This window comes from Ailuropoda melanoleuca, chromosome 2 (assembly GCF_002007445.2).
Source record: "Ailuropoda melanoleuca isolate Jingjing chromosome 2, ASM200744v2, whole genome shotgun sequence".
NCBI classification, from domain to species: Eukaryota; Metazoa; Chordata; class Mammalia; order Carnivora; family Ursidae; genus Ailuropoda; species Ailuropoda melanoleuca.
This window is the reverse complement of record NC_048219.1, coordinates 42,565,141-42,587,641: the sequence shown is the minus strand read 5'-3', so window position 1 is coordinate 42,587,641 and position 22,501 is coordinate 42,565,141. Positions and strand designations below refer to the sequence as shown.

At 36.8% G+C, this 22,501-nt stretch overlaps 1 protein-coding gene across 1 annotated transcript in view; it reads right to left on the bottom strand.

Moving 5' to 3' along the window:
• Nucleotides 1-22,501, bottom strand: part of LRRC7 (leucine rich repeat containing 7) — a 555,497-nt gene that overhangs the window by 391,651 nt on the left and 141,345 nt on the right. The gene's annotated exons all lie outside the window — the stretch shown is intronic.

Genomic DNA, 22,501 nt, shown 5'->3' with positions numbered 1-22,501 from the left:
AACAAAGCTGGGGGCATCACAATGCCGGATTTCGAGCTGTACTACAAAGCTGTGATCACAAAGACAGCATGGTACTGGCACAAAAACAGACACATCGACCAATGGAACAGAATAGAGAACCCAGAAATGGACCCTCGGCTCTTTGGGCAACTAATCTTTGATAAAGCAGGAAAAAACATCCGGTGGAAAAAAGACAGTCTCTTCAATAAATGGTGCTGGGAAAATTGGACAGCTACATGCAAAAGAATGAAACTTGACCACTCTCTCACACCATACACAAAAATAAACTCCAAATGGATGAAAGACCTCAATGTGAGACAGGAATCCATCAAAATTCTAGAGGAGAACATAGGCAACAACTTCTATGACATCGGCCAGAGCAACCTTTTTCACGACACATCTCCAAAGGCAAGAGAAATAAAAGATAAAATGAACTTATGGGACTTTATCAGGATAAAGAGCTTCTGCACAGCCAAGGAAACAGTCAAAAAAACTAAGAGACAGCCCACGGAATGGGAGAATATATTTGCAAAGGACACCACAGATAAAGGACTGGTATCCAAGATCTACAAAGAACTTCTCAAACTCAATACACGAGAAACAAATAAACAAATCATAAAATGGGCAGAAGATATGAACAGACACTTTTCCAATGAAGACATACAAATGGCTAACAGACACATGAAAAAATGTTCAAAATCATTAGCCATCAGGGAAATTCAAATCAAAACCACACTGAGATACCACCTTACGCCAGTTAGAATGGCAAAGATAGACAAGGCAAGAAACAACAATTGTTGGAGAGGATGTGGAGAAAGGGGATCCCTCCTACATTGTTGGTGGGAATGCAAGTTGGTACAGCCACTCTGGAAAACAGTGTGGAGGTCCCTTAAAAAGTTAAAAATTGAACTACCCTATGACCCAGCCATTGCACTACTGGGTGTTTACCCCAAAGATACAGACGTAGTAAAGAGAAGGGCCATATGCACCCCAATGTTCATAGCTGCATTGTCCACAATAGCCAAATCATGGAAGGAGCCGAGATGCCCTTCAACAGATGACTGGATTAAGAAGCTGTGGTCCATATATACAATGGAATATTACTCAGCTATCAGAAAGAACGAATTCTCAACATTTGCTGCAACATGGACGGCACTGGAGGAGATAATGCTAAGTGAAATAAGTCAAGCAGAGAAAGACAATTATCATATGATTTCTCTCATCTATGGAACATAAGAACTAGGATGATCGGTAGGGGAAGAAAGGGATAAAGAAAAGGGGGGTAATCAGAAGGGGGAATGAAACATGAGAGACTATGGACTATGAGAAACAAACTGAAGACTTCAGAGGGGAGGGGGTGGGGGAATGGGATAGACTGGTGATGGGTAGTAAGGAGGGCACGTATTGCATGGTGCACTGGGTGTTATACGCAACTAATGAAGCATCAAACTTTACATCGGAATCTGGGGATGTACTGTATGGTGATTAACATAATATAATAAAATAAAAAATAAAAAAATAAAAAAAGAAATACAATATATAATACATATAACATACAAAATATGTATTAATCGACTATGTTATTGGTGAGGCTTCCATTCAACAGGAGGCTACAGTAGTTAGGTTTTTGGAAAGTCAAAAATTATATGCACATTTATTTAAAAAAGATTTTATTTATTTATTTGAAAGAGAGACAGAATGAGCTGTGGGGAGGGGCTGAGGGAGAGAGAGAGAGAGAAACAGACTCCCTGCTGAGCAGGAAGCCCAATGTGGGGCTTGACCCCAGGACCTGGAGATCACGACCTGAGCTGAAGTCAGATGCTTAACTGACTGAGCCACACAGGTGCCCCTACATGCAGATTTTTAATTATATGGGGTAAGGTGATCAGTGCCCCTGATTCCCACACTGTTCAGGGGTCAACTCTCTATACAGCAGCTTTGAGAGTGCTGCTGGAGATTAGAGGCCCTTCCACATTTTCCCAGTATCAGTACCTATGGGCCTAGTATGACAGATAGGAGGAGGAGCCCTTGTAATCTCTGATCAATTTCACAGAACACTTTGCTGATATCTCTCAGCCTACTTTTATTGGCGTAATAGTGTGTATAATTTTTCTTCCCCAGTGGTATCTTTATGGCACCTCTACTCTCTTATAATATTCCATTGAACCACATAGTCCAGCAGAGAATATAATGTGCAGTGAAGGATACAAAAGAATATAAACAGGCCGCTGTAACTAAATTTCACTGGCATTTCACTGGCATTTCACCTTGGCTTGTCCGGGTTTTTATTGCTTTTTGTCAGTACTAAAGTGGTTGTCTGCTTCCTCACTGGTTTCTAGGACTCTGATTTTAGTTACGTCCAAAGCTATAGTATAGTCTAGAGATGACTTTCTAAACATTTCATCATGCATGCTTGACTTGGGGGAACAAGGATGAGGAAGAGGAGAACTAATATTTACTGAGTGCATACTGTATTGCAGATATTATTTAAGGTGGTTAGAGATGATATTTCTCTCAGGTTGGTTTCCCCCTGCAGTAGATTCTACCTAAGACATAGATTTGAGAATAAATGCTTTATTTGGGAGGCAATCCAATGAAACACCAGTAGGAGAGTAAAGAATTGAAACAGGAAGTAATGAGCCACCGCCACTCTGGGCAACTGAAGCTGTATCTACATGGAATATACCTCAGGGGGATAAGAGAGGGGTGAGGAAGTTGAGCTACTTATTCTCCCACTCCCATCTGTCAGTGACTGAGGCTGCACCTGGAGGAATTAACTTTCAGGCTGCACTGAACACCTGCTAAAAGAATGTTCTGGAGAGGATTCAACAATACTTGTACTTAGATGCCATGGGAGCATAGTAGAATGTTAAAGGTCAAGAGGACATGGATAGTCCCCCAATAGCTACAGAACCCTTTTGGTATTTATTCTTTATTAATGTCACCATTTTAGAGAGGCTTTCTCTGATCAATTAAAGATATAAACCCCAGTTCTCTGTCACTTGTTCCTTTCCTTCTGTGCTTATATCACAATTGTTCACTATTAATTTGCTTCTTTCCTTATATATTTCTGTATTTGTCGCTAGACTGTGAGCACAATGAGGTCAATAACTGAGTTGGTTTTGTTCAACAACTACTACAAAGGAGGAATCCAGTATTTATTGAATCAATTATTTAATGACAGCCTTATGGAGCAGGTAATGTGACCTTCATTACTGAATGGGTATCCTAAAGCCATAAGGTGGTGACAGCCTTCCAATCCAGGATAGTCTGACATAAAATCCCATATTCCTTGCCACACTGTGATAATGACACCATGCTGTTTTTCTATTTGCTGCCTCAGAAAACTCAATTAATTCCTATTTGCTACATCATTAAATTCAAATTCCTCTGCCTAACTTTCAATTCCTTCAATAACTTCGCTAGTTATTTTTACACCTTAAAAAAATTGTGCACAAATACATTATAGGATGAGTGAAATGTTGCTTAAAACCATTTGTTAAAATGACTTTCAGGTTGCTTATTGTTAATAACTATTTTAATATGAGAAAACAGTGTGATCTGGCCTCCAAAAAGTCCAATGTAAAAGGCTAAATGAATGTAAATAGAGCAGCCAGAGGGGGTGTGTGAAAGATGGTGTAATGCAAGACTGTTTCCAAGGCCGAAATGACTTGAACTCAGAGTAACTGATGATAGAACAGCAAAATTCCTCTTATCCATGCGTAGGTAAGTGATTTTGCTTTAGGTAGTTGGACCTGAACAAAAACCACACAACTATACAAGCAAAATGGAACCAGGAAGGATGAAGTCAAAAAATCAGAACCACCACCAAAAAAACCCTGACCTATTCCTACTTATGTTTGTTAAGGATGTATAGATGCTTTGATTTGCATTATCTCATTTAAGCCTCAGGACAAGGTCTTTAACATGACTGTAAGGCCTGACAAAAACAAGAAAAGAATTTAGCATTCAGTCTTTCAGTAAAGAAGCAACTGAGTACTAGGGTAAAAATCACATAAGAAATAATTAGGTAATAATATCACTTTCTTTTTTTCTTTTTTGGACAAAGATGTTGTAGAATGCATTGATTGATCAATTGAAGCATTTTCCCATGCTATCAGGCTCCTATAGGTGCCTCTTCTTTGGGGGGATCATAGCTCCTGCCACAATAATGTTAGCTTAGGCCATGTGACTTACTTTGTTTAATGGAGTATAAGCCAAGGCAAAGCTTTACATCAGCCTGTGTTGCTACTAGTATTATTTGCTGTCTGTGGCAAACCCTGGCAATAAGCTCCATTTTCTCTCTAGATTCTGGAACAGAGAGAAGGCAGAGCAGAACCCCAGCCAATATGGAGCCAACATGCAATAGTAGTGAAAAATAAATTTTGCTGTTGAAAACACTCAGGTTTGGGGTTGTTTACTACTGTAATGGTTAAAGTTGTGTAAGAAGAAGTGGGTAAAAGTGTCTTTCTAATTCTGGGGAAATTTACAAATTAAAAATTGAGATCATGAAGAAAACCACTTTCCATTCATAATTTTGAGTTTAACGTAAGAAAAATTTATAAATGATATTAAACATATTTATAATATTAAAGAAATTGACATATGAGGGGATAAGAACATGTGATTCCAAATGAAATGAGAAATGAATTACAGAGTTATAATGTGAAGGGGAGCAGAATAGGCAACCTCAAAATATGTCACATTGGCATAGTGATTATTATTTTCAGAAACAGCTCATACAAAAATGCCCTTTGTCCCCTGAAAGCAGGAAATAAATCTCCCATGTGAAACGTACCCTCCCTGTACCAGGAGAGTAGAAGGCAGCCCTATCACCAGAGATGGGGAATTATGGGCCTGAGAAGGCAGTGTAGACAAATCTTATTACCGCTTCACTAATTCACCACCCTCAGCCCAAACCTCTTTATCAATTCTTTACAAATTTATTCTTTCTTTGTTTATTCTTCCTTTTGTCTATAAAATTAATTTTTTTTCCTGTTAATCTGTGTCAATTTAATTACTAGGCCAACCAAAACACATGGAAGGGAAAAGTTTTCTGCCCCTACAGATGTTTATTTGAAGTAGGTAGGAGAATTTTATTTAGTTGGTTTACAAGAGTATTGTGATGCCTAAAAGAACTTGAAATATGCCAAATTTATATGTTTAATTGATTAGATTTGCAAGACGGTTTAAGTGCCTGTGGTGGTTTTGCTTGTTACATCAGGGCTTTAAGAACCTGATAAAGAAGATAAAATATATTAAATTTCTGAAGAAAATAAAAAAATATTTTTAAAATTTAACAGATTTTAAATAATTAAGTTTTTTAAAAAGATTTATTTATTTATTTGGGGGGGGAGTGTGTGGGTATGCATGGGGTGGGGAGAGGCAGAGGGAGAAGCAGAGAGATAATCTCAAGCAGACTCCCAGTGGAGTGGGGAGCCCAACTTGGGGCTCGATCTCACCACCCTGAGATCATGTAAAATCAAGGGATGCTTAACTGACTGAGCCACCCAGGCACCCCTTAAATAATAAATTTTTAAAGTGATTGTTAGAATGTAAAATAAATAGAACAAGATTTGGATGTTTAGCTTTAAAAAAATTACTGAAAAACTAGGTTTAAATGTAAAAAATTTAACTTACAAAATAAAAATTAATTTAAAATTGCCCATAGTCATAAATAGTCCCGACTGTGCAGAAAAGTCTTCCTATAACATTAAAACCTCACAATAACAGAAGCACTATGAAGCAGTCTATATTTCCTTTTCTACAGATGAGGAAATAGAGACATAGAGAAATTAGAGTTGCTCAAAGCCAAAATTATGGTAATTTACTCGATTTAGTAATTCTACAATTTCCAAAATAGCTTCCAAATGCTTCCTAAAATGTACTTTATTCTTATTTGCCTTTAAAATATTAATGTATGTTTACTTGTAAAAGTTTCTAAATTATCAAGTATAAATAAAGTTCTAGCTGTTATAGATCTTAGTATATTGGAAGAAAATTCTTCTCTGGTTGATTTCCCTTTTGTCAATTAAAAGAACAAAAAAAAGTAGAAAGCATAAAAAGGAAAAGAAAAGAAAGAAAAGACTTATTAAAAGACTAGCATTGAATATTTCTTTTTGTTTCCTGGAAAAGAGGCAACAAAGGAAAATCATAGGCTACACATTTTGTTAGTTTGTTTCAAGGAAGCTAATTAATTCTGATACAAAATTGTTAAAGGGGTTCAATTTGTTGATCTATGCATCTTTTAACCCAGAATACTTCTAAATAAGACCATTGACCAAATACTTTACTTTATCAAGTTTAAGAAGAAGTGGAAGACATTGTGGTAAACACAAGTGATTAAGTCAGATGCATGATTACCTCTACCTATACTTTTATGTTCATAGCCTTTTAAGATAAATCGTTGTTAATTAAAAAAACAAGGCTCACAATTAAGTTAATGTATGTTAACATGTGCATTATATATATGCTACATATGTATACACACACAGATTTATACAATTTTGAGAATTTGAAGCAACAATTACATAATCTGTTGAATGATTTCCATATATCAGAGATTTCAAAAAATTCTTACATAGATATATAAATATGTAACTAGAGTTACATAAAAGACTAAAGTTATGGCATTCTTGGGTAAACAAGCTAACAAGTGTGATTTAAGATTAAAAAATAACCTCAATTCTCATAGTCCCATCTAAAATTTTTCTAAAATATATATATTTGACATTGAAATATAAAAAGAGTGCCAATTTCATAAAACAAAGGAAAAAAGATATTTTTGTTTTTGTCTTGAAGCATTAAACAGTTAGAAAAAGTAAAGTATCTGCTTTTAATCATGGGTAATCTTTAAAATGATGTCATGAGAGAACTCATTTTTGTGAGATTTTCCAAGTAATAAAATCTTTTTTTCCAAGAAAAAAAAATAAATCAGGACAAGGTAAAAATAAAATGTGGTTTGTGAATCTGAAGTATTATGCATTTAAAAGTTTTGGTGATTTCTCTTCAGAAACTTCTAGGGTCTCACAAGAACTAAAAAGCACTACGTAGTTGAAGACTGTATTCTATGCAGAAGGATCAGTAAACCAAGGAATGGGTCATCTCATGAGCTTTGCTTAACGATGGTATACATAATACATAATATCAGAAATACAAATTATGTCTATGTAATAAACTTTGCAATTGATCCTAGAAGGAAAAAAAATGTCTGGGTAATGCTAGTCATAAAACTGCTTACCCTTTCCTGATTGTTACTGATTTTTTTTTTTTAACACAAAAGTCATTATGGCTATTAAGCACATATTATACTATGCCTAGAATACTGTCTACATTTCACATATCATCAAAATATTCATCTCAATAAAAGCTTCCCAAGTGCTATAATTATATATCTAATCAAAAATCATTTTTGCATTATTTATAATTTTTTAAGTTCACCTCTCTATCATACTCAGTCTTGATATCCTTCAGTACGTACTGTGTTCCTTAAAAATTGGTAAATATAGGTGTGCCTGGGTGGCACAGCTTGAGCGTCTGCCTTCGGCTCAGGGCGTGATCCCGGCGTTATGGGATCGAGCCCCACATCAGGCTCTTCCACTATGAGCCTGCTTATTCCTCTCCCACTCCCCCTGCTTGTGTCCCCTCTCTCGCTGGCTGTCTCTATCTCTGTCGAATAAATAAATAAAATCTTTTTAAAAAAATTGGTAAATATAGCTTTTGAGTCAAGAATTTAAAAGTGAGTTTTTAATAGTCATTTTTCCCTTTTCCCCCTCCCCAATTATTTTATAACAAGTTTAGTTAAGAGTTTGCCTGAAGGAGAAAAGAGCCTGAAAAACAAAAAGCCTTAGAAAAAGCTTAAAAATCATTTTGTGGCCAATGATGCAAGAACTATCATTCTACCTTGGATTATCCTTGGTAATACTGTCTAACCAGAGTATTATTAATAACAGGGTGCCAGCAAAAATGTTGCTGATCACAAAAGATGTCATATTTACTGTCACGTACAGTGCTTGGCTCCATAAGAGAGCAATAAGAACTGATGCCCTTTATGATATGTTCTATCTTGCCTGACAGTAAAGTGATAGGCAAGTGACATGTCAAATACCAGAGGTGAAAATATGTTGATTAAACATGGTGTGTAATGAACCATGCACACATAGGTAACATTAGCCACTCTTCAGGCATGCAGCCAAATGAAACAAGAACTCACATACATTTTCACATTTAAAATTAAGATGAAAGTATTTAGATTTAGTCTTTATGGCAGGATATTTAAACTCACACAAAATAAAGCAACACAATGCCTGGTTTGGGGCATTTTTCATAAAAAATGTAAATTAATTTAAAAACAGAAATTAGAGCAAGACTTTCTGCACTTTGTACCATATGGACACACCATCAGTTGAAACAGTTAAAACATGTAAAATGTTCTCTTTCTTTTGGCCTGTACAATACTGAAGATGCCATTTTGGAATCTTTCTTTCTTTCTTTTCTTTCTTTCTTTTTTTTTTTTTTTAAGAGAGGGAGGGGGGACAGAGGGAGAAGGAGAGATTGAGAGAATCTTAAGCCATGGAGCCCCATGCTAAGCTCATTGCAGGGCTCAATCTCATAACCCTGAAATCATGACCCAAGCCTACAGAATGGGAGATGATATTTGCAAATGACAGATCTGACAAAGAATTAGTACCCAAAAAACTTATAAAGAACTTCTATAGAACTTCTATATAACTTCTATAAAGAGCTTATAAAACTCAACACCAAAAAGACCAAATAATCTAGTTAAAAAATGTGCAGAAGACATGGATGGACATTTTTCAAAGAAGACATCCAGATGGCTGTAAGACGCATGAAAAGATGCTCAACATCACTCATCATCAGGGAAATGCTAGTCAAAATCACCACGCACTATCACGTCACACCTGTCAGAATGGTGAAAATTAACAACACAGGAAACAACAGGTATTGGTGAGAATGTGGAGAAAAGGGAAACTTCTTGCGCTATTGGTGGGAATGCCAACTGGTACAGCCATTCTAGAAAACACTATGGAAGTTCCTCAAAAAGTAAAAAATAGAACTACCCTATAAGCCAGAAATTGCACTACTAAGTATTTACCCAAAGGATACAAAATTACTGATTTGAGGGATACATGCACCCCAATGTTTATAGCAGCATTATCAACAACAGCCAAATCATGAAAAGAGCCCAAATGTCCATTGACTGATAAATGGATAAAAAAAAGATAGGTTGTAGGGTGCTTGGATCACTCAGTCCATAAACATCTGACTCTTGGTCTCAGCTCAGGTCACAATCTTGGATACACACTGGGTGTGGGAGCCTGCTCAAGATTCTCTCTCTCTTAAAAAAAAAATGTGGAATACATATACAATGTAATATTACTCAGCTATCAAAAAGAATGAAATCTTGCCATTTGCAATGACATGGACGGAGCTACAGGGTATTATGCTAAATGAAACAAGTCAGAGAAAAACAAAACCATATGATTTCATTCATATGTGGAATTCAAAAAATGAAAGAGATGAACATGGGGCAGGGGGGAAGAGAGGGAGGCAAAACATAACTCTTAACTACAGAGAATAAACTGAGGGTTGCTGGAGGGGAGGTAGGTGGGAGGTGGGCTAAATGGGTAATAGGTGTTAAGGAGGGCAATTGTGATGAGTACTGGGTGTTATATACAAGTGATGAATCACTAAATTCTACTCCAGAAACCAATATTACACTATATATTAATCAACTAGAATTTACATAAAAACTTGAAACAAACAAAAAGTAATAATATGAACCTAAGGCAAATCACTTGTGCTTTTGCAGCTAGGGCTGCAATGGGTCAGAAGTCAAGGATGCCAGACATTAATAATAGAGAGGTAGTCAAAATGGGATGTGGAAAGGTCATAAGCCCCAAAGTACAGTGAACACCTCCTGGGAAGTTGTCTAGCCAATGAAAATTCTCTCTCTCTAGTAATTGCTTTGATATACAATGTAGCATAACCCTGGACTTGGGGCATAGAGAATTGATTCAAACTGAGTGGTCAAATTCTTTCTCTGCTGAGAAATTAAACGTGAAATAGGGAGATGGTGATTTTTAATCTTTGGAACTGAATCACATTAATGGTGGCACTTGAGAGAGAATAACCACGAATCCTTACTGAATTCCCTAGAATTTTGTAGGTGCCTGTTTTTTTTTTTTTTTTTCCTTTTGCTCCTCTTTCTTCCTTACTTGAGTGAGGGAGTTGGATGTATCATCAAGCTACTAGATAATTTTTTTTCCAGGGGCTAACATTGCTAGTCTACGAAATAGTGGAACCTGCCTCACAGCAGGGAGAAGTCTCTCATGGCCTCACTGGTTTACTCTGGTTTTCCATCCAATGCTGTGCAGCAGGGCATGGAGGTGTCAGGTTATTGTGGGTTTTTGCTAGCTAGCAGAAAAATTGGAAGTACTTACAAATGTGACAGAATATTCAGATATAGATCTTAGTAGAGGCAGAAAGATATGATAAATGTGATATTCCAAAGCCAGATTTGTGTACAAAATTTACAAAAGAATAATAATAGCAAATCATTATATAGTGTTTATTAAATGCCCGGAAATGTTCTAAGAGCTTTATATATGTTAACTAATTTAATCCTCACTGTTGTCTTCAATGAGTGAAGTGAGCCACAGAGAGAATAAGTAATATCCCTGTGTTACACACCTAGTCAGTAGTAAAGCTGTCACTCAAACACAGCAGCTTGGCTACAGGATTTGTTTTCTAAACGAATCACAACTGTTTTATGATAGCTAATTGCAGGTTCTGGAAATTTTGGATACCCCAGCCAAATCAATAACTTTTAAGGGATCAAAGTGTTGAAAAAGAAGGAGAATTTATGAAGAGATTTCTTTGGAACAGCTATTGGCATGTTATGAACACTTTCCCCACCCACAAGTAAGGAATTCATGATGTCACTTCCGTCACTTAGGATTGGTGAGTGAAGCATCTATGGAACACTACAGAGCGCTTGAAATATAATTTGAATATAGTTTCTGCAGTTGAAAACTCAGTCGGTTAAGCGTCGACTGGTGCTTGACTCCTGCTCAGAGTGGAAATGCAGTGTGGTACAGCAGGTTAGGGAGGATACATGGTTACATCAGGATTTGTCTGCATGCCCAACATTTGAGCAATGGATGTGTAAGTATAGCTGTCCATTAGAAGTAGAGCGCACAAAAAACAGAACTCTTGTGGGGTTGTCTTTGTTTCCATCCAATATGGCTGCCAGAGGGACAGATGAAGCCCTTAGGAGGAACCTGGAGGCAAATGCAGGATTCGTAGGACTGCAGAAGATGTTGCAAAGACATTCAGTAAAGGGATGTTTCTGCAAAGACTGGAGAGAAGTTCTGTCAGTGAAGGCATTCACCAAAGAAAAACCATGAAAATAACTCCCCAAATAGTTACTTTTAACATCTCTTAGAAAGAGTAAATTCTCTAGCCAGGCAAATCTTGCAGCTACAAATGGGGTGGGAGGTGAGGGAAGAAGAATCTTAAATTTGAATGATTAAAACATAGATCAATAATTTGTGTTGACATAGTCTAATGAAAAATTGAGGCTGTGGTTTATGACTTAAAGCAATCACAGGGCTATCTATTGCCCAAGAGTGGGTCAACAATATCCGGGACAGAGGATGACTATCCCCTTTCAAAGGGACAGAGGGAGACAAAAACGCAGTTGCATCTCAATTACGTCATGAAATGTCATTGCTCAACATCTTAATTATAGGATTGTCTAAAACAGAAGTAGAATGCAACATACTTGGTTATGGGCATAAGAAAGGATTCTAGAAATTCTGTGTACTTTTCTATGTGTTCCTGGAGAGCAGATATAGTAAAAGGAAAATCAGATGGGATTCTCAAATTATGGGGGGCTTCTTGTTGATTTAGTTAATAGCAGCTTTGGATAGAGCCTTTGCTTTCTGGGGCATGGTTTGGAAGTCATTCTGGATCAAGTATTTTGGCAGAGGGTCAACTTTGTTAGGCACCAGGGAGGTGGGATCAACATAAGAAAATATGGGCATTGAAAACTAAATTTAACTAATATAGGACAATCAGCATGGAGTTGTAAGTTTTATCAGGAGAAGCTTTCTGGGTTGGCCTTTCATTCTGAAACAGGTGTTCTAGGTATTGATGTACAATCACATCATGGCAGACTGAGCCCACGATAACTTGTCAGAGATGTTCATGATTATAAGTGACACAGGTGTGTGGTAGGAGGGGACAGACTTATTGTTTACTTCTCAGGATTCCATGAGGAGGCATTTTCCCTAAACTTCCTAGGCTCTTGCCCCATTCTCTCTTTTCCATGGGTGCAGAAGGAGTTATCTGATTGCTAGATCCTGAAGAACAGAGTATAAAAGCAGAGCTAAGGCCCTTACCCTCTCTTCTTCCTGGAGTCTGCCTATGAACATTTGGTTTTCCTCTCCAAGGCCTCAGTTGTACAAAAGGAGGACCCATGAGATGAGGCTAGGTGAGCTAATTCTCAGACTGTAGCCACATATTTGAGCCACATCCTCCAATGCCAGTTTTATCAGCAATAAACAGAAGCAGACAAAAAGTAGATTTTGGTGATTCAAATTATACCTGGAGAAGTTTTTGATGGGACCAGGACATATGGCTATGGGCTTTTACCTTTAGCAACTAGGTCATGCAAGATTTGATTCAGGTGTTTGTTATACTTCACAGCATTTCTTTCTTTCTTTTTCTTTCTTTTTCTTTCTTTCTTTCTTTCTTTCTTTCTTTCTTTCTTTCTTTCTTTCAAGATTTTATTTATTTATTTGAGATAGAGAGAGGGAGAGAGCAGGAGCAGGGGAGCAGAGGGAGAAGGAGAAGCAGGCTCCCTGCTCAGCAGGGAGTCAGATGCGGGGCTTGATCCCAGGACCCTGGGATCATGACCTGAGCTGAAGGCAGCCGCTTAACCTACTGAGCCACCCAGGATTCCCAATTCACAGCAGTTTTATTCTCAAGCAAGTGGTTGCTTTCTGGGGCATGGTCTGGAAAAATGAGACTATATTGTCAATGCTATATTGGCTCTATTGATTTTAGTGGATAGTAGCCACAGTGTCTGAATTACTGCTGTATGACCCTGAGGTTTGTTTGGCCTGAATAATCCCGTGAGAAGTGTCCATGCCTTATAATTCAGAGAACACTCATTGTGGAAACACCCACAGAAGAGTGGTGTATCTGATTAGTAAACAAATGAAAAGTAAAAGAGAGCCCTTACAATGACGAAAATCTGCCCCCTCCTAGGTGGAACTGAAAAAGTTAACAAACAAGTCATTGGAATTACTGCATACCTAAAGGACACACAAAGACATAACAAAGCCTGTGTGTGGAGCACTTAGCCTTTAAAAATTAAATTTGTGTAGGGTATCCAGAAGGAACTGGAGTGGTGTGAAAAGGGTTCAGTTTTATTATCAGAACAGAAGCGATAGAAAAATAAAAACAAAATAAAGGAAAACTGGCTAATTACTTTGGAGAAAAAAAGGGATTTCCTTAGGAGAAATACTGAGATTGTATGAGATAGATTAGAGAGATATGAAGCAGAAAATGGGATCTTGAAGACTGAGAGAAACAAATATTAAAAGGAAATGGGTAGACCCAGCTCTGACTAAACTGAAAGAGGAAAGTAGAAAAGTAGATGTTTCAGCTGTACTAAGACAAACAATTGTGACTGGAGCCTAAAGAAATCTAACCAAAGCAGAATGATGGAATTTCAGCAAGCAATCTAGAATAAATCCCTGAGAAAGGGCAGGATCAGAGAACTGAGGATGCAGACTTTTAGAGCTGTGGATAAAAAGTACAGAGTGACAGCAATTAGGAATTACAACTTGAAGAATAGAGTACACCAAGGGTCCAGAAAAGCTGGACAAATTTTAGGGTAGAAGGCAGAAAACCAATGCAAAATATTTAAAGCCTTCTTGGGTGAGTTTTACGATGATAAAATCATTAGAGGTGATAGTACAGGTATTGCCTTGCCTTTGGGTAACATTCCAGAAATTTAAAGAATCAGCATTTTAAAGAAAGATATAGCAAAGACAAGAAATATTAAAGGGGACATATTACAGGAAAAGGCATGCAGAATAATAAGAGATCAAGTCCAGGTTTGAGCCTGTGTAACTTCATGGGAATCTTCCTGGGTGGGATCATCCAACCCAGGAAGGAGGAGATGGTTATGATTTGTTTACATAGTGAAGGCTTTGAAAGACCCAGTACTTACTGATTTCATATTTCATATGGGAGATCTCACAAGACAACATTTAAAAAATATATTAGAAAAATATATATTTGCATTCAGGAGCAATGAAAAACAAATCAAAACAAGAGGTACTAGTAAATAGTACTAGTTTTACATTGTTAAAGAAATAGATCAACTAAGGATGCAAATTAAACTCTTAGAAACTCAGTTGAGACCCCCTGAAATAGGGTTGCCAGATTCAGCAAATAAAAATAAAGGATACTCTGATGGTTAATTTTGTGTCAACCTATTAATCTAGCCCCAGTACCTACATAAGTGGTCAAACATTACTCTGGATGTTTCTGTGAGGATGTTTTTAGATGAGATTGACATTTAAATTAGTGGACATTGAGTAAAGCAGACTGCTGTCCATAATTTGAGAGGGCCTCATCCAATCAATTGAAGGCTTTTACAGAAAAAAGATTGATCTCTTCTAAGTAAACACAAATCTGTTAGCAGATGGCTTTTGGACTTGTCTTGCAATATTGGCTCCTCTCTAGGTCTCCAGCCTACCAAACGACCCTGCAGATTTTGGACTAGTTGGTCTCCATAAAGATGTGAGCCAATTCTTTTCTTCCCTTCTTTCTTTCTTTCTTTCTTTCTTTCTTTCTTTCTTTCTTTCTTTTTTTATTTAGAAAGATAGGAAACACACACATGAGGTAGGTGGTGAGGGTGGGGAGAGTGGAAGAGAATCTTAAGCTCCATGCCCAGCATGTAGTCCTATATGGGGCTAGATCTCAGGACTCTGAGATCACAACCTGAGCAGAAATCAAGAGTTGGATGCTTAACATACTGAGCCACCCAGACACACCAACATGAGAGTCAATAATTTAATAAATCATATATATACACATACATACAAAGAGAGAGAGATTTGCATATAGTGAGAGATCTATTTAGATCTATAGATATAGATATTTATGCCTATATCTAATTAGATGTAGTAGCTTTTTTATGATTTATTTACTTGTTTGAGAAAGAGAGAGATCATGGTGGGAGGGGCAGAGGGAGAAAGAATCTCAGACTCCACACTGAGTGGGGAGGTGGAGGCAAGGAGGGGCAGATCTCACAACCAGAGCCAAAACCAAGAGTCAGATAGACGCTTGCTTAGCTGACTGAGCCACCCAGTTGTCCCAAGCTAATAGTGTTAAAAAAAAGAAACAACAAGCCCAAAATGGAGTCTTTGCCTCCCCACAATAGCAAACCAAGACTTTAAATACAGTTTCAGTCTCTCCCAGGAATGTGAGCTTTTACCAATCAGTCTAAAATTTCCTGAGCACCACTAATGAGGTAATCTGCACAATAAAAACCCTGCCATTCTCTTTCCCCCCCAAAAGAAGATGTGATGATCCTTTCTTATCTTTTGCAAATAACCTCTTGCCCTACCCTCCTTCTTATAAAAACCTTCTATTTTGTATAGTTCCTCAGAACATCTCTCTACTTGCTAGATGGAATGCTGGACAATTCATGAATCACTTAGCAAAGCCAATTAGATCTTCAAATTTACTTGGTTGAATTTTGTTTTTTAACAATAGATAGACAGATATCCTATTGTTTCTGTTTTTTCTGGAAAACCCTAATACAGACACTCAGTTACATTTGTGTTTCAGATAAGGAATGAGTAATTTTTAATATAAATGTGTCCTAAATATTGTCTGAGACATGTTTATGCTAAAAATTTGTTACTTATCTGAATTCAAATTTAACCAAGTGTCTTGTATTTTATACATCAACCTTACTCTAAAAGTTATGGAACAATAGAGGGGGATGAAACACACTATGTACCTATTTCACTTCTATAAGAAAGATGCAGTAGAAAGAAATTCTACTCAAGGCCTATCTGGAACAGTCTAATGTGGAGGAAAGCAAGTTTTTTGAAAGAGCAGATATTTACCTTCCTTAGGTCCTTACATGCACATAATTCTCCATTAACAATGGATGCTTTTGGTCAGGAACATGTTGAGGTTAATTCTCCAGATGATACAGACAAGAATGACAGGATTAAGCAATTACACAGTGATGCACATGGCAATGGCCACTAGGGTTCCAGGACCAAAGACACCTGCTCACCAGACTATAAAAATCAGGCCATTAGACAGACTCACATGCAGGATGCTGCAGGCACTCAAAAGTTTGGAAATACTTTATGGGAAAGAAAGGCACTCTGATGATTAGGGTGCTCATCACTATAAACTTCTAAATTTTGCAAAAAGGCAAAACTATCTTAATAGGCTCTCTCTGAGAAGAGACTATATATATAGGTGACATACATAACTGTATCAGGCCAAAATTAACATCTGAATTGTAAAGTTCTCCGAGTTGAATTTAAAAGCAGAAGTCATGGATTCTAGATAATTAGTAGAGTGGGGTGGCTAACTCCTTTACCTCCTTGCTCAGATGTCATCCTTTGTATGAAGTCTATTCTATTCTCCCCACTTAAAACTACCCCAAATCTCTCTCTAGTCTTAAACCCCCATAACTTTGCTTGTATTTTTCTACAAAATGAATCACCTTCTAATAAATTATTACTTATTTGTTTAATGTCTGCTTTCCTCAACTAGAACATAACTTTGTTGAGAATGGGAAAGTTTGCCTTTTTTTTTTTTTTAAATTTTTGCTCACTGTGTATCAAAAACACCCAGAACAGGAAGAGAGGCACAGGGCAGGTACTCAATCAGTATTTGTTGAATAAATGGGTGGATTTAATCATATTGTTAAGCTTTGATAATCACATAGGACATTATTTGGGATGACAAGTAGAACATGAAGTGTCAAGACTGGTTTAAAGTAATCTTAAAGTGAAAGCTGTACTGCTTCTCCTCTCTGCCCCCTATGATCCCAGAAGGACCCAAGAAAGAGCAGCAGTCGATATCTGGGTAGAGATTGCCCTAATAAATTTCCCCCTCGTTATCTAAGGTCTTAAAGTTTAAGCCCAGAAGCTTAAGAGATAAAAATTCTAGGGAACACTGTAAGTGGAGATTCTTCCTATGCACTCATCTAATTTCTGTGTGAAGAAATTTCCCCAACATTCCTGACTTCTTTTTCATTTCTAACTCTTGTTAGGAAGTGCAGCAATTTACTTAATTCATAAAAACTAGCTACGTGTAGTTCAGTTGGTTCCGCCATCTTTCTTCTAGATGAAGCTGCTTCAGGAGACACATACTACATTGATCTGTTCCTCAGTGTTAATAAATTTTGCGAGAGAAATTCCCCATATGAACAAGCCTATGATTTTTCCTTACTGCTGTGACTCAGTAAATAAGTATGCATACCTCTGGAGTGTTGTAGGAAGTAGAACATTGTTGCCAAACATCTTAGGTATGACCCATAATCTAGCATTTAAGTCATAAAAAAACCTGATGCTTGATCTCTGTCTGACATCTTGTCAATATCTGAATTGGTTCCAAAATTGTTCTAGAATACAGAAGTTATTTATCGGATGCCTATAAACTCCAGTAAGTGTCATGACATGAATCAAATTGTATATTTTACAATTCACGCCTTTTTTGGTAAATTTTTATTGGAGTAATGACTGTATTTCAAATATTGTGCTTAATGCTAATAATAGATGAATAAGATGTGTCTGCTTGCCCTTAAGCTACTTATAACCCAATAGGGAGGAAATAGACATGCAAACAATGGGGTAAAACACTGTGCTCTAAGCAGGGCATTAACAATCTCCACAAAGTGTTCCAGGGATAGAAGGGAGGTCCTGCCCTGTGCCAAGGAGAAGAAGAGAAGCTTTTGTAAGGAGGAATGAATTAGCAGGGTGGTTACCACTGAAATGAGAGGAAGGATGTAGAAAGGGCTGAAATTTTATGTGAAAAGCCTTTCACCAGATAACAGAACCAACTCTTAGCAAAAATATGTAGCAGGTCAAACTTGTTTTTCAAACTCCTCATCTATGTATTTGTTTTCTGACCTTTCCTTTTCTTCCTGGGCATCCAAGATCTCTTGATGTTTGATTCCTTCTAATTCTTGAGGTCAAGGATCTAAAAATCACTTTTATATTAAAGAGTTTCATGATTTGACTGGAGTTACCCCTCAGAGGAATTCGCATTTTAAAAGAAGTCCAGTGGATGTTCAAGCCCTAACACGAATGAATGATATGCTAAGCCAGAGGTGCTACAAAAATAAGTGCTGAGAATCTTTTCTAAAGTTGTATCCTGAGTAGAATCTTGGAGGAAGCTGTTTGCAGAGATAACTAAGTAAGCTGGCTTAAACCTTTGGACTTTCCAGAGAAGAGCTTAAGACATATTTTTGTAAGTTATTTGCCTGGATTTCTATTACAATTTTGAAAGCTGTCTGAAATACATCAACTCTATACTAAGTTTTCATGAACCTGATATCAATTTTTTAATAAATCTAAGAATGTTCAGGCTGTGAATCAAATTCAATCTAACCTCCCTTTAATCTTATTTTTGCATCATGCCAAAACAATTAGTCAATAACATGTATTAATTTCAGTTGTGATGATAAAATTCAACTGGGTGTAACTTCAGTTTTTGTTATGGCACTGTGTAATCAGTCTCAGATATTAATACAAACTGTAACATTTAGTAAGGTTTCCTAGCCAATGAGAAATCACTGACCACTTGTTTCTCTTGAGTCGTCTTCTACTAAAATTATATACATTATTGGCTTTGTTGTAGGACTTAAATCTTCACCTTAAAGATGGACCTAAGCAATGAGGAGTAGGGAAAACTGGTCTGGACTGGAGGTACTGAACTAAAAGAGATAATCAGAGGTGGGTAGGAATATGCAATCCAGCAACTCTGATATTTTAGGTACATGAATGCTAACTTACAATTCTTTAAATGTACAAATATGTTATATGCATTTCTTTGTATGTAGGATATTTTATGTTTAAAAAACTTTAAGGATTGAGCAGAAGGTAAATCATAAAGAACTAAAATGAGGATGTAGCACAGTAGAGCTATAAAGAATGAAACAGAAGAAATGAGATGGTTTTTGGAGTCAAATTTAGGTTTGTATTCCAGCACTGGCACTTATTAGATGCGTGACAGTGTATACATTATTTAACATGTCTGAGGTTCTATAGACAAATGTGACTAATAATTAGTTAAGCTGGAAAGGGAGATGCAGGAGGAGTGGGTCTCATTCCAAACCAGAAGGAAACTGAATGTTTAAGAAAATTAAAGGAAAAGCTGAAGATAATAGCAATACATATTTGACCACAAACTATAGGGCTTGGAAAGGAAAAGAGGGCACTGAATTATGTATAGGGGCCCTTTAATATCAATGCGCAGATTCCTGATCTCTCAGGTAACATCTCTTCTTTCCCTTATTTCCTTTCCCAACCTTAAAATATTTTAGGATAGCTGAATAAATATAGATAAAGACATACTACAAGCAATAGTATGGGATACAGTGTTGAATAATTGTATGATAGGCCAAATGGCAAACACATTATCTAAGATTACTTTCAATACTAAATCAACTCTTTAAAGTGATTGGTGCAGCATAATAGTCCTAAGCTAATGAATGCACAGCATTTTGCTGGAATACAGTAATGGTACACGAATAGAGATATAACACAATTTAGGCGAGTGAAATGATAAGGAACATTTTTTAGGAGCTTCTTGGAAGTTTTCTAGCATAAAGAGAGGTCCAGGAAAAGAGAATTCTTCCTTTGTACATTGACATTGTTATGCATATGTGCAAGGTCTGTAAGTGTATAGCCTGAGGATTTCATTAGATTTCTTTATTGGATATGATCTTCGTTAGATTTCCTCTCCATACCCCAAAGCCTAAGTCCCTAACCAAACGAGTGAGTCGACAGTAGCACCAGGTCACCAACATCACAGTTGAGGCACTGCAGCAACCTGGTAAAGGGATCCAGTACAGACCTGAGATGGGGTCAGGTAGAAAAAGGGAAACCTCGGGATCTTTTAAAATAAAGCACTCCACTTCTGCACTCAATGTTCCATAGCTGTTTATCTTGTTTATCATACATCAACCAAGGCTTGATTAGTTTTCAATCCTTGATTCATTAGCACTCATATATTTCATAATTCTTAACAAGGGTGGTTTATCATCTTTCTGAAGAAGGAAACTAACACAGGAAACAATATGTCAAAAGAAGGGGTAGCTTAAAAGCAAGAATAATCACAGCAAAAGTGACAGCTGACAACTTGATAGGGTGGAAAGCACACATGGAATTCTATTACCACACTTTACAGTAATGGGTGTTTATAAAATTGTCCTTGAATCATCAGGAGAAGGTTAAATCATGTTCAATAACTTCTAAAATGAAGGCAGCAACATGACTAAACATCATGATTTTCACCAAACTGGCTAGTAGAAGAACATTTTGACATTTGGAAAGGTAGCATTCAGTTATTTGAAAACAATATAATTTTAAGAATTATCCTTGTAATGCAAAATATAATATCATTACCATAAGGATAGAATTATATTATTAGGAATTTAAAATCTATGAAAAGGTCAAAGAGAAAAAAAACCTCTTCAATGAATTTTTCTTATTATTCAGAAACTCAATAGATAGGCTTTGTGCAATTTTAGTTTCCATAATATTGGTTCAGTTTAATTCTGAGGAAAGATTACACCTTCATAAATATTTCTCTATATAAAAACAAGTGATTTTTTAAAAAGATTTTATTTATTTGAGAAAGAGAGACAGCAAGAGAGAGCATGAGCAGGGAGGAAAGGGAGAAGCAGGCTCCCTGCTGAGCGGGACCCTGACTTGGGACTTGGTCCCAAGACCTCAAGATCAGGACCTGAGCCAAAGGCAGACACTTAACTGACTAAGCCACCCGGGCATCCAATAATAGTGTCTTTTTTAAGCAGGTCACATCATAACTATGCTACCAAGAATTTCTTAGCTATTAGAAACTAAATTGTTAAAAAAAAATTATAGCAAAGCTAAACTGAAGGGGAAGTGTATATAGCTTAAAATTACAGGGAAAGTCTAAAAAATAAATTGAGGATGGTATATTCTCTAGATGAACTGACCCCTTTATCATTATGGAATGACTTTCTTTATTATGTGTTACTTTGAACTTAATTTCCCTGATATAAATATAGTCACTCTAGCTTTCATTTAAATAGTGCGATATATCTACTTTTTTTATCCTTTTATATTTAATCTTTCTGTGTCTTAACATTTAAAGAAATTTTTTACAGGCTGCACATGATGTCTTGCCTTTTTATACTTTATCCTTGCCTTTTTTTTTTTATTTTCTTTTTAAAGATTTTATTTATTTATTTGACAGAGAGAGACAGCAAGCAAGAGAGGGAACACAAGCAGGGGGAGTGGGAGAGGAAGAAGCAGGCTCCTAGCAGAGAAGCCTGATGTGGGGCTCAATCCCGGAACGCTGGGATCACGCCCTGAGCCGAAGGCAGACGCTTAACGACTGCGCCACCCAGGCGCCCCCTTATCCTTGCCTTTAATCTGACAAGTTCTGCCTTTTAATTGAAGCATTTACGCCCTTTATTATTAATGCAATTATTGATATCCTAAGGCTTAAGTCTGCCATTTAATTTTTTTCTGTTCATTCCCTTGTTTTCATCCCTCTGTTTCTTTTTTTCTTGCCTTCCTGTGGGTTATTTGGATATTTTTTAGCTCAATTTTTATTTATTTATTATTTATTTATTTATTTATTTATTTATTTTTAAAGATTTTATTTATTTATTTGACACACAGAGAGACAGCCAGTGAGAGAGGGAACACAAGCAGGGAGAGGGGGAGAGGAAGAAGCAGGCTCATAGCGGAGGAGCCNTTTCATTGATTTTCACGCCCTGAGCCAAGGGCAGACGCTTAATGACAGAGCCACCCAGGCGCCCCTATAATTTATTTTTATTTATAATTTTTGGTTATATCATTTTGTATAATTTTCTGAGTGGCTGCTGTGGATATTAAAACATAACATACATAACTTACCACAATCTACTGTGTTCAATGTCGTTACCACTTAAAGTGAAGTAGAGAAACCTTACTTACATTTAGATCTCTTTACTCCTCCCACTTTGTATATGTAGTTATCTTAATTATTTCCTCTACGTACATTGTGTACCTTAACAAGTTTTGTTATAATTTTTGCTTCAACTATAAAATATGAGATAAAAAAGTCCTATTATGGGACACCTGGGTGGCGCAGTCGTTAAGCGTCTGCCTTCAGCTCAGGGCGTGATCCCGGCGTTATGGGATCGAGCCCCACATCAGGCTCCTCCACT